Source organism: Saccostrea cucullata, unplaced genomic scaffold (assembly GCF_032062105.1).
Source record: "Saccostrea cucullata isolate Sc308-1 unplaced genomic scaffold, CSIRO_AGI_Scuc_v1 ctg3959, whole genome shotgun sequence".
NCBI classification, from domain to species: domain Eukaryota; kingdom Metazoa; phylum Mollusca; class Bivalvia; order Ostreida; family Ostreidae; genus Saccostrea; species Saccostrea cuccullata.
This window is the reverse complement of record NW_026932404.1, coordinates 35,001-45,837: the sequence shown is the minus strand read 5'-3', so window position 1 is coordinate 45,837 and position 10,837 is coordinate 35,001. Positions and strand designations below refer to the sequence as shown.

Here is a 10,837-nt window from a genome sequence, read left to right as displayed (position 1 = left end):
ATTGTAAAACCTGTCAACGAACCAGATAATTCTGGACTCTTGAAAACTCAAACTCTTGAGCTGAAAGCTCAAGTGAGCTTTTCTGATCATCCGTTGTCCATAGTCTGTCTGTCTGTCCGTCTGTAAACTTTTCATATTTTCGACTTCTTCTCAAGAACCACTGGACCAATTTTTACCGAACTTGGTACAAAGAATCGTTATGTAGATGTAAATCTAAATTGTTAGAATAAAGGGCAAAATCTGCATCCAAGGGGAGATAATTAAACAAATACAAAAATAGGGTGGTGTCATTAAAAAATCTTCTCAAGAACCACTGGGCTAGAAAAGCTGAAACTTATGTGGAAAAATTCTGTGGTCGTGTAGATTTTAAATGTGCTCAAATCCCGACCCCGGGGGTAGGATGGGGCCTTAATAGGGAATCCAAGTTTTACATTGAACTACATAGAAAAAAAACTTTAAAAATCTTCTCAAGAACCACTGGGCCAGAAAATCTTTTAACTTCAAAGAAATGTACTTCAGGGTTGGGACCCTAAAACAAGGGGAGATAATCAGGAAAATAAAACCAAAAGTACTGGTTGCTAAAAAATCTTTTTCTCCAGAACCACCGGGCTGATTTTCACCAAACTTACATACAAGGATCAGGATATGTTGAAGATTAAAAATTGTTCAAGGCATGACCCTGGGGCAAAGGGTGTGGTCTCAAGGTCACTTCAAAGTTGACCTAAATTTACAATTAATAAAATTTTTTATATTTTGCTTACTATAAGGACTAGGATCATCAAATCTTGTAAGTTGATGCATCTTAGGACTTCACATCATGTGAACTCAAAAGTAGGTCATGGTGACCTATTTTTTAATTTTGCAGGCATTTATTTTCAAATTGATTTGAAGGCATATTTTGGACACTTTAAGGCCTATGATCATCAAACTTTGTCAGTTGATGCATCTTGGGTCCTTGAACAACGTCAACTTAAGAGTAGGTCACTGTGACCTACTTTTTGAACTTTATGACTTATCTTTTTTAAAACATTTAATCCAATTATTTCCGACACTAAGAGGGTTAGAATCATCAAATCTTGTAAGTTGCTGCATCTTGGGACCTTAAAACATATTTATGAAAAAGTAGGTCACTGTGACCTACTTTTAGTATGTTGCAGGCATTTGTTTTCAAATTGTTTAAAAGGCATATTTTGATTACTTTCAGACCTACAATCATCAAACTTGGTCAGCAGATGCATCTTGGGACTCTGAAAAATGTCAACCAAAATGTAGGTCACAGTGACCTACTTTCAACATTTTATGGCTATATTTAAGTATCTTTGGTATTTATTGGCTTAAGATCATCCAACCTTATGAGTTGATGCATCTTGGGTTTTCGGAGGGTGATGACCAAAAATTAGGTCACGATGACCTACTTTTGACATTTTATGGCTATATTTATGTATCTCTGGTACTTATCGGTTTAGAATCATCAAACTCTGTTAGTTGATGCCTCTTGGGTTTTCAGAGAATGTCAATTAAAAAGTAGGTCACAGTGACCTTCTTTTGACATTTTATGGCTATATTTATTATCTCTAGTACTTATCGGTTTAGAATCATCAAACTTTGTTAGTTGATGCCTCTTGGGTTTTCAGAGAATGTCGACCAAAAAGTAGGTCACAGTGACCTACTTTTGAATATCTCAGGTATTTATTGTCTTAAAATTATCAAACTTTGTCAGCAGATGCATCTTGGGACTCTGAAAAATGTCAACCAAAATGGAGGTCACAATGACCTAATTTCAACATTTTATGGCTATATTTAAGTATCTTAGGTATTTATTGGCTTAGAATCATCAATCTTTCTCAGTTGATGCATCTTGGGTTTTCGGAGTACGTTGGTACTTTGACATTTTATGGCTTTATTTAAGTATCTCTGGTACTTATCAGTTTAGAATCGTCAAACTTTGTTTGTTGATGGCTCTTGGATTTTCAGAGAATGTCACCAAAAAGTATGTCATGGTGACCTACTTTTGAATATCTCAGGTATTTATTGGCTTAGAATTATCAAACTTAGTCAACAGATGCATCTTGGGACTCTGAAAAATGTCAACTAAAATTAAGGTCACGATGACTTACTTTCAACATTTTATGGCTATATTTAAGTATCTTAGTTATTTATTGGCTTAGAATAATCAAACTTTGTCAGTTGATGCATTTTGGGTTTTCCAAGAATGTAGACCAAAAAGTAGGTCAAGGTGACTTACTTTTGAATATCTCAAATACTTATTGGCTTAGAATCTTCAATTTTAGTTTGTCTATTAATGCATCTTGAGTCCTCAGAAAACTTCAATCTTAAAGTAGGTCACTACTCATGGTTTTTTATAGCTTTATTAAAATATCTTCAGTCCTAATTGGCTAAGAATCATCAAACTTTGTCGGTTGATGCAACTTGGGTCTTAGGATACTTAGGGTTAGAGGCTTCAAATACAAGTGATAGGTTGTACAATTTATCAGAAGAGCGATTCAAGGCCCTTGGGCCTCTTGTTTTTTTTTCAAGTCAGTTCTAAAAACAAGAGTTATCAATTAAATATGCAAAATATTGATGTGGAATAGACAAGCTTTTATTATCCTCAACTCACAAACCTTTGTTTAGTGTTTCCTAGCAGTACTAAGTTAATATCTGTTTTGTTGAAGTAAGAAAAGTAAGCATTTTATTTTGCTGTTATTACAGGATTTAGTGATCCCTATGTATTGATACAGTTTTGTCCAGAGCATATTTTCCATGATGTCCCAGTGCAGAAAACCAGCATTAAGAAGAAAACACTCAACCCAGTGTTTGATGAATCATTTGAATTGTGAGTACTAGATTTTTGGCAAAGGAAATTACTGTAAGAATCTGTCAGTGTCATTTCCCTCAATTTATTTTTTTGATGGAAAATCCTTTCCATTTCATTCTAATCATGACTCCCACTGTGTAGGGTGGGCTACAAGTAAATTGGGATCAAAATTTAACATAAATTAATCATCTGTCCAGGAAAAGCAAGGCCATGGTTAGTCATAATATATAGATACTTCAAGTTAGGAAGTGTAGATTTAAATTTGTTAAAAATGTTCCCTTCTTTTTGGGGAGGGGGTGTCACAATGGGTGAAAAAGGTTTTACAAAGCAACTTGTAGGATAAATCTTCAAAATTCTTTTTTTCTCAAGAACAGCAAAGCATGATTAGACATTTTCATTTGGAATTATTCTCGGGTAGATCAGATTCTCAAGCCAGTTCAAATTATGATCGTCAAGGAAAGAATGAGGTCATAAGGAAAGAACAAAATTTTGCATAGGAATGAATATAGGGGAAAATGCTGATAGAGAACATTAGAGAGATAATGATTAATGCATGTGGGCTTGGTAGGTCAAGGGTTTTTAGTTTGTTATTGTCCAAAGACACAAAATAATCAAGTTCTATGTTAATGACAATTGATAAAGCCCTTAAGTATAGAGTACTTCCTGTTAGCATACACTCAGAAGGATTAAATTTGCAGGGATGTGAACTTTATGCTTTAACTTTTTATAGCAAACTTAAAAATTTTTATGTACTGTGGTTTCATCAATTTTCGTTGGCATCAATTTTCGTGGATTTTGTAAAATAGACGTTTTCAAGGATACGTAATTTCGTGGACAAAAGCATTGCCTATACAAATGAATGTCATATTTCGTAATTCAATGAACATCATAGTTGCCAACCTTCAGCATGTAAAAATCTGGTCATGACCAGATTTGGAAAGTAAAAAATCTGGTCATAACGCGTTAACGACATTCACGACATATTTACCATGATTAAATTTTATACATATATAACACAATCCAAAACAAAAAGGGAAAATCAAAATTCCCTTTTTTCACCCATGGTTTACAATCTGAAGTCATTTTGGTCTTTAAATCCTTATTTGTGTCTCCACAAGTTCCTTTTTTTTTTTTTAAGTAAGATATTTCTTTTGTTATGACCAGAGGTTTGAGGAAGTATTTGCATTTGTTATGACCAGAGATTTGAGTTCCTCTTTCTACACTTCAGATGCATTTGTTATGACCAGAGATTTGAGGAACGTTCCTCTTTATACACTTCTGGTGCATTTGTTATCACCAAACATTTGAGGAACGTTCCTCTCACTCTCTCTCTCTGAACTTCAGATTCATTTAGTATGACCAGGCATTTGAGGAACGTTCCTCTCTCTGAACTTCAGATGGATTTGTTATGACCAGACATTTGAGGAACATTCCTCTCGCTAAACTAAGATGAATTTATTATCACCAGACATTTGAGTAACGTTCCTCTCTTACATGTGCACATACAGCGTGTATTTTTAAATACTTTAAGAATCTTAACACATGAAACTTTTGAGGAACGTTCCTCTCTCAAATTCACTTTTTCTGAGGACATCTCATGAATGGTCAAACATCAGGCATTTGAGGAACGTTACTCGCTCGAATTTATTACTGTAGGCACCTTAAGGATTGTCAAATATCAGGCATTTGAGGAACGTTCCTCTCACAAATGGTTGTCTTATGAATTGTCAAACATTAGGCATTTCAGGAATGTTCCTCACTAAAATCTAACATTGTTCACACAGGATACTTACACGTATGAGAAACGTTCCTCTCTCAGATTTGTATATGTTGATACCTTATTCATATTAAATCATGCATTTGAGGAACGTTCCTCTCACAAATGGTTGTATTTCTGTTGATTACTTATACCTCATGAAGCTTGCAACCCGTGCATTTGAGGAACGTTCCTCTCTCTTGTAATGAATATCTGTTGATACATTGCAAAGCCCAATTAAAAATATCTTTAAAGGAACGTTCCTCTCTAACATTATCATGTGTTTTGTGATATCATATTAGTTTTTATCGTTCATGAAGAATTTGGGAAAAATTCTCTCTTTTATATGAAATGCAGTACATATTATGCATATTAGAAACATTTTTTATCTGTACACACTCTACAGAATATATATGAAAAGTCATTTTGTCATTTTATAAAGTACTTTCTGAATTAAGGCTTTCTTAAAGCATACTATAAACTAGGTACGGGAACAAACAAATTTTTCCACTTCGGAACAAGCATGTACAATGTGCAGTGTTCATGTATCGATCAACTCAAAGGGCTTTTTCACTGAATGGCAGTGTGATCACATATTACAATGTCTTGGTTAACAGGCTAATAACCACAGTATTTTTCCTTTCTGCCACGAAATTAAACCAACGTTGTGATGAAGGTCAACCATGTTTCTTTCTAGGTTACATCTTTCCCTCATAATAGAGACGATTCCAATTTCTTGGTCTCCAAAGGTTCATAGCATTTTTTCATCAGTCAAAGTAAAACAGCCTCAACAAGTTTCTTGGGTGTCATCTTCTGTAGGAAAAATCTCACATTCAGTACAGCGGCATGTCGTATTACATGTATCAACGATGTGAATCAGGCAAAGTTAGAATAATCAAAACATAGTGTACATAATAACAAGTTTAGATGTATCATCTAAAAATTAAAGAGACTGGAAAAATCGATATAAAAAAATTGCAAAACTTAAATTAAAATTTTGAACTTTAAATTGCCCATGAATTATGAAAGCATTTCCATACTGTATTAAGAATATTGCAAAATTGACACTTTCTATCTTTCTCATACTATTTTAATGAAATACTGTAAATGTTTTATATTTAGAGTGTACTATATTTGGCGGAACTTGATATTTTAATAAGTTAGTGTAGGTATGATTTAGCGCATTTTAATGTTTTATGTTTAAGTCATTTAGTGTTGTACTTAAATTAGCGGATGTTTCTTTCCGCCAAAAAGCTAAAAAGAATACACCGCCAAATGTTACAGGTTTACAGTAATAACTCTGATTTGCAAATTATGTCTGAGAAAAATCATCCTGCTTTATATATTGCATGTAACACTAATTTAAAAACTAAGTGACAATTGGAAGTGTAAATTATAATAATATATAGGTCTTAAGCTCCATACTCCTCCAATGAACATTTTATATACATGTATGATAATATAAGTCATCAATTTTTTAAATTTATTTCTCTTTTTCCATTTAAGTGCATGCAGGTGTGATATAATATTTCATGGGTTTTATTAATGTATTCTTTAATTTACACGAACCTATTTTCATTCTGAATCTCAATTTTGTATTATATTGCAGTACTATTGTGTATTTCTTAAAACTGAAGAACTGATTCTATAATAGGGATTTGTCTAGTTACCCTAATTCCTGCATCATTCTCTACTTTAAAGATAAAGACTTGATGTCTTCCTGGCCCCAGTTCACATTGTAATTGTTATTAATCACTGCCAATCATATATGCTCATGGAAAACTAGCTATAGGCGATCAGCTCTGGCAACTATCTGTCCCCTCTGACTTCATGGACAGTAGAGATCAGTGCTGATGCTATGATGACTTGATCGTGTTATAGATAAACATGTCTCTGCAGTCAGAAGATTGAAGCAATTTACATTGTAGAACAGAACTCAAACAGTGAGAGAATTAAGATCTTGTTAGAGTTTTAAATTTTACTCCTTAAAATTTGGATAGTTTCAATATATTTAAAAAACAAAAAATGTAATGAAATTTATATACACTGTAAAACTTTACTAATTATTCTAATTCGGGAATAGCAAATCTCATGCTGAAATCTGGTTTGTACATATTAAATGCAAAGAAACATTCCACAGAATTATTTTGTAAAAAAAAAAAAAATAATAATGTGAAAACAACATCTCCTGCACTTAATTGTCAGATCTTAAGGAAGCAGGAATAAGAATCCATATTTCCAAAAAAAAGCCCTTAAAAATGTTTTATTGATTTAGAATATTTTATTAAATTATTAGCACAATCATGTATTAAAAAACTTTTGTACTGAGTAGTACAGTTCTACAATTTTTTATTTTTATTGATTAGCAATTGCTCATCTTCCTTCCCCCTTTTTAAAAGTTAGATACTTTGATTATGAAACTATCTTTGATTAAATTGTTGTTTTGAACATATTTTATTGAACGAGTCAAATGGATTGGAAACAAGTTCTTGCAACTTACAAGTTCCTCTCCATAAATATAACAATATGTCATGCAAAAAATACATTAAAATATAATAATTATAAAATTTTTAAGTGATGCAATTAAATTACAAATCAATTTAAAATCTACCTGTTTCATTAATAAATCTATGGACAGCAGAAAAAATATTAATAGTAATTGATACAGGCAAATCTCTGTCACCCCGTAATAGTAAATTAGTGTCAATTGTAACCAATTTATTTAACTGTCAATTTCAGAAACATGCGCTCTGAATTTCACAGATTTCCTATACCTTGGATTGCAGTGTGGGTCATTTGGGATTTTATAATTTAGCCAGCTGCAGCAAGGTCAAAAGTCTATGTTATCTGTAAAACTCGAGGTCAATTTATTTAACCCCGGTCTTATCTGCTTTCATTATGTAGAAATAATTTTAAGAAGATTTTCTTCAACTCTTTGAAATTACATTCACCAACACTGGAACACTGAGTTTCTAAGAATAAGAATTTCATTGGTGTACATATCAGGCATGTGTTATAAAAATGAACCTTTCTTATGAAACTGAATAGTGCATTTTTTCTCCGCTTTAACCTAATAAATAAATAAAACAAAATTACGGCTATATGCATAAAATGATGGAAGTATCAACTAGTGAAACCGTTACTCGTATTTTTAGTAATACTATTTTTCTTTTATCAGGAACCGGACACTGAGTACACAAGACATGATCTGCCAATCGATAATACATATAAAATGTTAATACATATAAAATGTTTAACTAATATACAATTTTTTAAGATATGAATTATAAATACTTAATCATAATTAGATAATGCATATACTTAAGTTATTGTTAAAGTATTAAACTACATGTAATCCTTAACAATAGGTGTATGTAGGAATATAAACAAGATACCCCCTTTGGATTTTTTTTAGAATAAAATATATTTTTCCGTGGGATAGTGATGATTGACAACTAAAAGAAATTTCATATTCACTCTATTTTGGACCGCATTCCACTTTGATTAATATTAAATATCTGTTAAAACAATTAATGCAATACATAAAATGTGAGTTTGTAATAAATTATTTATTTATTTTTTTTAGAAAAGATTAATATATAGAATGACAAAAAACCTTTGAGATAAAGGTTTTGTAATATATGTTTCTTTAAATTGTATACGTGTACTTAAGCTTTGATCATAATCCTTGCAGTTGACAACACAACAAAATATGCCCAGAATTTTTATAAGAATAGAAAAAAATTTCCCGGTAAATTGTTTCAAAAAAGTGTTTAAATCTTTAATAATTAGTTTTTTTTTTAATTTTATTCTTATTATTCTAACTGCAACATATAGTTTAAAAGGATACAATATTGAGTATAATAATTCATTGAATTTGTGTCTTTTTTCCATAATATTTCAAGATAACCAATTTATAGTAAAATTTTAACTTTAACTTTAACTTAAAATTTTAATTTTTTTAGCAGGGTATGATATCAGACAAGGTCACTATATTGCTAGCAAAGAAAAACACATGATTTTAATATATTAAGTACTCCTGTTCATACACACAAGTAAAAGAGCTAACAATATCTTGGGAAAGAATAAACATTTGACCAGTGACCACTTAGTGAAGCCAACGAAGCGATAATTATCTCAGAGTTAAAGATTTCAGCATTGGCTATACATAAACAAACTATACGGCTCTGTTTCATCTAAACACATTAATTCTTTGACACACTAGATTATTCCTTTGAGTCTCGTTGAATGTGTTCTGCTCTGCTCTAAAACCATCAGAATTAACAGTGCTGAGCATCTAGTCAAGCACGGATGATTTTTGGATTGAACTAGGTGAAACACAGCTATTGTTCTCTTTATCACATCAATTAATGTTTTATTAAAAAAAAAAGTAAATAAGACATTGACTTGGCATATAAAATATACCTGAGGTCTGTCCAAAACTTTAATTCAAAGAAGAGTGTACGTCTCCTATTAATAATGTATAGTTAATACATGGACATGTTAAATCATGCCAGTTTACAAATTGAAAATATACCCGGTAATACAAATTAAAACACTACATAAATATGTATATTTTGCATATTTTTAGAAAGTATATAGGATACGTTCAGTGGCGGGGGGGGGGGGGGGGGGGTAATTTTTTAAGGAGCAATTTCTCAAACAAAGTTTCCTGTGTTAGGAAGCCAAAAAAATTAGTATGGGCATGGACCCCACGCATCCCCACTCCCATCCCCCAAAAAATAAATAAATAAATTGAGATAAGTAAATGATGAATAATAAAAAAATTAACAAAATATTTTTGATTTTTGATTTTTGCCAACACACTTATGTTGAATTGAGTTACAGCGAAGTGCTTTTATTCCCGGTGACTTAATTATGTATTTTTATCTTCATAACGAATTTCGCTCATAATAATGCAAAATCATCAGTTGATTCCTGGCACTGCTTTTTAAACATGTTTTACTTGTATTCAATATAATTAATATTCTATTTCCAGCCATGTACAGCATTTGAAGACATATATTACATAGGAAATCATAGAATTTCTAATTTTCCCAACTAATAATGAAAATTATGACTACTGTACTTACTTGATTTGTTTACGACACTTTAATCATTTCTCTGAAATGTTGCTGCAAGTGGTGTCATGAGGGTATTCGTTTTCTTTTACATTGAAATCCAGGGCATATCATTTTGTCTAAAATTTAAGTAAATTTCTCATTTTAATTTACTGGTATTTGGAAGTATCTGATAGCTTATATTTCAGCAGGATTGATCACCTCTGACTAAGTTATTGATAAAATATTTTAGTTTAGTTTTTATGCAAACAAAGCATACAAAGAATTTTCATAAATTGATAATAATATTATTTGCATATATACCTTAATAAATCCTGAAGAACTGCAACATGTGAAGAACTTCAACATCCTGTTTAATTCAACAATCTGATTTGAAATGTGATATTTTGGTAGGGTTGAGAGATGGATGTGTCCAAGACTGATAACACACCCAAGATTATCAGTGTGCAGTGTTTTGATTGACATTTCTTCAGTTAGTGGCACCACATGTTTCCATTCAAATATGTATGGAAGGGTCGCAGTTGCACATGTGAACAGCTATCATTTAAATACAACTGTTGTTTGAAGGGGAATTCGAAATTGGAGAAATTAGACATCGATATATCTGTGTGTTATACTGTGATAAAGTTATATAATTAGTTTTGGTCAAAAAACTGCGTGATGAAGTAAGTAGAGACACATGCATGATTTTCAAATGTCAATGGATGTTCAACTTATAGAGAATTTACTGGTCAATGCACTGACTTTTCATAAATTAATCTTGGATGAACTATACTAAGAAAGCTAAGGGTAAGATTCTTTTCCTGAAAGATTTTTTCATTTAATAAATATCATAAAATTTCAATTGTTAAAGAAAATTGTTTAATTTAGTGTAAGAAAGCATTGCTGTATACAACAGTTTTATATCATAAAAGTAAATGCAGGGGATCAGGGGAATGGTATAACTTTTTTGATCAATTCCTTGTTGTAGATTTATGTCTTTTGCACGATTCAAACAGTTGCCCTTTTTTCTCATTTAAAATAAAAATAAACATTTACTCTTTATTCAGCATGAGATATACATTCCTATATGATATCCAGAGAACTGACCTCAAAATAAAATGTGATCATGTATACTCCTAAAGGATTGGTACCAACGAGTTAAAAGTCTGTAAAAATAAGAGGCTTTTCACAAAATTGAGT

At 31.5% G+C, this 10,837-nt stretch overlaps 1 long non-coding RNA gene across 1 annotated transcript in view; it reads left to right on the top strand.

Annotated features, from left to right (window-relative positions):
* The first annotated feature begins 2,063 nt into the window (after nt 1-2,063).
* LOC134235032 (uncharacterized) overlaps nt 2,064-10,837 on the top strand; it is a 15,887-nt gene continuing 7,113 nt past the window's right edge. Inside the window, exons 1-2 of the long non-coding RNA XR_009985315.1 lie at nt 2,064-2,230; nt 2,387-2,836. This is a non-coding gene — a long non-coding RNA (uncharacterized LOC134235032). The remainder of the gene's footprint in view (nt 2,231-2,386; nt 2,837-10,837) is intronic.